This window comes from Bidens hawaiensis, unplaced genomic scaffold, assembly GCF_021521415.1.
Source record: "Bidens hawaiensis isolate Kalapana, Puna unplaced genomic scaffold, B.hawaiensis_p1.1 tig00034584_1, whole genome shotgun sequence".
In the NCBI taxonomy this organism is placed as follows: domain Eukaryota; kingdom Viridiplantae; phylum Streptophyta; class Magnoliopsida; order Asterales; family Asteraceae; genus Bidens; species Bidens hawaiensis.
In genome coordinates this window covers 43,554-47,956 of record NW_027495971.1, presented here as the reverse complement: position 1 = coordinate 47,956, position 4,403 = coordinate 43,554, and the positions used below count along the sequence as shown (strand labels likewise).

The 4,403-nt window shown below is 37.7% G+C and overlaps 1 pseudogene across 1 annotated transcript; it reads left to right on the top strand.

The window, feature by feature from the left end:
- Nucleotides 1–369: 369 nt before the first annotated feature.
- On the top strand, nucleotides 370–3,518 carry LOC143586250 (CBS domain-containing protein CBSX5 pseudogene; annotated as a pseudogene). The gene is made up of 2 exons (XR_013144677.1): nucleotides 370–696; nucleotides 2,694–3,518. The product of XR_013144677.1 is annotated as a CBS domain-containing protein CBSX5 pseudogene (transcript).
- The last annotated feature ends 885 nt before the right edge of the window (nucleotides 3,519–4,403 follow it).

Sequence of the window (4,403 nt, the reverse complement as noted above, 5' to 3'; positions counted from 1 at the left end):
ACACACATACATTAATAAAAATTACAAATAAAAAAATAGTAATAAACGAGTGAACCAAACTCAGAGTTAAAAAACTACTAACTAGCCAACTTCAAATTTTACACAAAGCTTGTGTCAAAGAGCAGACTGTTGGGGTTTCCGTCTAAGGGATGTGGGGTTGAGTCCGATCTAAGCATCAAATAACTTGAAACAATATCCAACAGGTTATATAAAGTAAGAGGTCACAACTGACAGTGATGAAGGAGTGTTGGGTAAATATGTTAAAATCAATCCACAATCCACCCTCGTTCACGTATAAATATCAAAACCATAGATTTGATTTCAATTTAAAACCCACAAACTCACCCCCTACCACATAACATATCTCTAGACTTCCATGGCACGTAAATTCCTTGCCACACAAGTTGCAGATTTGTGCGTCGGCAAGCCGCCTCTTAAGCCGTTACCTGCCACCGCCACCGTCGCGGCACTGAAGAAGTCCGGCGAAGTCAATGTAAGTGTGTGGAGCTGTAATCATTCCGGTCCTTTGGTGACCAGTAGTAACGACGGCGTTTCGTGTCGGTGTGTTGGTAAGATATGTATGGTTGATGTGATTGCCTATCTTTGTAAACACGACAATGTGTCGCAAGAAGCAAAGGTTATGGATCTGGGTTTCAAAGTTGAAGGCTTAATTAAGCATCTGGATTCCAATTCCAGGTTTCAATTGTTAATTTTTCTTAATATCTATTTATTTATTTATTTAGGGTTTTGGTTCTAATTCGTACACTGATTGTGATATGTCATATGCAAATCACTAAATTAGCTAGGTTATTCCGATCCATATCGAATCGTATACATCAAAATCGACTCACATAAGCTCGAGCTCGGCTTATTTGGACTTATGAGTCGAGCTCGGCTCATGAGTTATTTTTCAAGCTTGAGCTCAAGTCGCTCATTATTTAAAACTTAGTTTGTATACATTTTCATATTACTTTTATATATTTTGAGATAAGCTATAACGACCCTAAGCTTGTGGTTCTAAGAGAAATAAATATTTAAACGTCATATGTGGGACTCGAACCCACTATACAAAGAAATAAAAGAGCTTCAGTGTGTAACGCTATGTGTAGTGGAGGCGCTACAAAATGGAGGATTTTTGACACGTGGCAAAACGGGGCGGTGTTGTAGTCAACCCACCCACCTATAGTTGATCGCCACGTCATCATCACCATAACACAAGCAGGCGACATGTATGTGTGCCCCACCCACCCCACAAAACTTGTCCGCGTGTGGGTTTGGGGGGGGGGGGGGTTCCTCTTTGTCGCCCACATTTGTAGCCCCACTACGCATAACCAATCAATCAATCAATCAATCATGCCCAGTAAAATCCCACCGACAGCAAAGCTATAAGTAGGGTCTGGGGAGGGTGGGATGTAGGCACACCGTACCTCTATCCAAAGGAATAGAGAGGCGGCTTCCAGAGAGACCCTCGGCTCTAAGTACATGTGAATGAAGCAAAATAAAGGAAATCAAAGTTTAACAGTTATATAAAAACTACTACTAATTATAATAATATTAATAATAAGATCACAGTTTAACAGCTATATAAAAACTAATAATAATTATAATAATAATAATAATATATGTAAGGGAAATACCATTATGGCATGTGACCTAAATAAGTTAAGTCTAAGCCCTAAGGTATTAAATTCTCTCTAAAAATCCTTAACTTTAATTCTACTTCTCCACGAATTCCTATCCTCAACCATGTCCTCGGAGAGGTTTAGGTCTATCAAATCATGCCTAATCCTCTCATCCCAAGTCAATTTAGGTCGTCCTCTACCCCTCCTCCCCTCTATAGTAATCAATCAGTTCATTAATTTATTTAATCTCGCTGCAATCCGCTAAGATTATTAAATTTATCGTCATAAGCTCTTCACATGCAAACAAACGAGTCTAAGCTTGGCCCAAGCTCAGCTATGCAATGTGAAACTAATACATTGAAGTCCAAGAATTCGAGATTTGAAATACGAATTCTTGTTAACAAGTAATTGTTTAGGGTTTTTTTTTTTCAAATTCACATTGTTAAATCATTCGTACACTCATTAGAATCCGACTGATGTAAATTGTATGATTCAGATTTGACCTAGAAATGTACGGTAAGCAGAAACTCATCTAAAGTCGAATTGTATAGATCAAAATCGGTCTAAATTTTAGGTTTTCACTATCTAATCTCGAATAGAAGAACCGTTTAGGCTTGATTTTAGGTGGTGCAAACAAGACAGGCCACTCGAGATCGGATTGATAAAAAGCTCGAAACGAGTAGTGCCTCAAATAAAGCTTGTTTAGTTATCCAGTCCGAGCTCGAGCCTTGTGTAGTTTTAAGTTTTAATTCTTTTGAACTTCAATGCATGAATTTCACACTACATGGTCGGTCTCGAGCCGAGCTTTGGCTTGTTTAAGGGTTCTAGACATGAGCTGAGCTTAGGCTTGTTTAAGGTTTTTTCTCAAAATAAACTTAAGTAGTTAAACATGTAGTATAAGTTAATACATAACAAACTAAAACGCTTGATGAATCTCATATTGCTAAAATGCTTGATGAATCTCATATAGCTAAAAGTCAGATGTTGAAATTAACGACTCTGCATTTGCTATGTGTGTTAATATTCATTCACATTAATCGATTCTTTTTATCTTCTGTGTTCTATGTACAGCTTGTTAGAGGCCATAGATTGCATACTTGAAGGAGCTCAAAACCTAGTCATACCTATACAAACAATCACAACTTATAATCGAAGGCGACAAACCCTAATCACCAGTCCTTCTTCTATGAACTCCACCACTGCACTTCACAATGGTAAAGAATTCTGCTGGTTGAATCGAGAAGATATTATTCGGTTCATCCTAAACTCAATCGGTGTCTTCTTCCCAATCCCGACATTCACAATCGAATCACTCAACATAATCAACACCGAAACATTAACTGTTCACTATGATGACCCTGCATCATCTGCGTTACCTTTAATTATTCAAGCACATTTAAACCAAACTTCGGTAGCAGTTGTTAACCAAGATGATACTTTAATAGGTGAAATTTCCCCTTTTGCCATTTCTTGCTGCGATGAAACCATCGCTGCGGCCATCACCACCCTGTCTGCTGGAGACCTCATGGCCTACCTTAACTACAGCGGGCCGTCAGAAGATTTAGTCAACTTGGTCAAAATAAGGCTGTAAGAGAGAAAGTTGACTGGCATGTTGGATATGATGGATGATTATTATAACAATAATAATAATTCGTCTTGTTCGTCGTCTTCAAGTTCAGATGAGGAGTTTGGATGGAGGAATGGCGGCATGGGGCGGAGCTACCCTGGGAGGCGGTCTGAGGCGATTGTTTGCAACCCATGGAACATGTTGATGGCGGTTATGGTTCAGATGATTGCTCACCGTGTTAGTTATGCTTGGGTTGTTAAGAGGATTATGGCTTGGTGGGAATTGTGACGTTTACAGAGATTTTGAGGCAGTTCAGGAGTAAGTGTTAAAAGTTGTAGTTGTGTGAGATATGGTGTATTATCATGCATTAGGAAATACTCAAAAACAGTATTTCTTTTGTACTTGCTTTAGTAAAATCATATTTTAAGAAATTCATAAGCATTTAAGGTTCTAATGTATGTTGAAACTAGAGGGTAAGCGTATAAATGAACCGAACTTTAAGTACACGGTTCGTGAATTGTTTGAACCTAATGAACGAACATATCAAAAGCTTATAGTAATTTGGTTAAAATAGTGAACATGAACGCACATCTCAATAGTTAATTATGTTCCTAAATGTCTGTTACGCTTGCTCAAACATTTGTTTATGTTTGCGCCTTTACGTTTGGTTATGCTTGTTGATTTACATTTGTTCTTGGTTCACATTCATTAATATATCCATTTAAAGTTTTTAAGCCATTAGTCTAGTTATGAAAATTATTACCCGGTACAATTTAGTATAGTTTTATTAACCTCTTTTTAGTATAACACGTGTGAAGGTTACCTAGAGTTTATTTCATGCTAAGAGAGGAGAGGAGAGGAGAGGAGAGCTGATTTATATTTCCAGACCCTCTTTAAAAAGAGAACGTTGGGCCTGAACAATGGGCCCATTAAGCCCAGGACAAGTGTTAGTGTCCTACTGATCCCGTCTCTCTTTCGGCTACAGATTATTAACTTAAAATTAATGATCCATTTGTGTAAAATCTGTTGTCATCAATTGCCACATACATGTAGTCAATTAATTCGTTTAACTGATGTCCATGTGTAAGTAAAGTAGTTAGAGCATTCACATCTCATCCTCTAAATTTATTGTGAGAAGAGTTTGTAAATTATAGGGTGAGATTCTGAGTGGTTGTGAGTGTAAATTATAGGGTGGAGAGAAAAATGTAGTGATT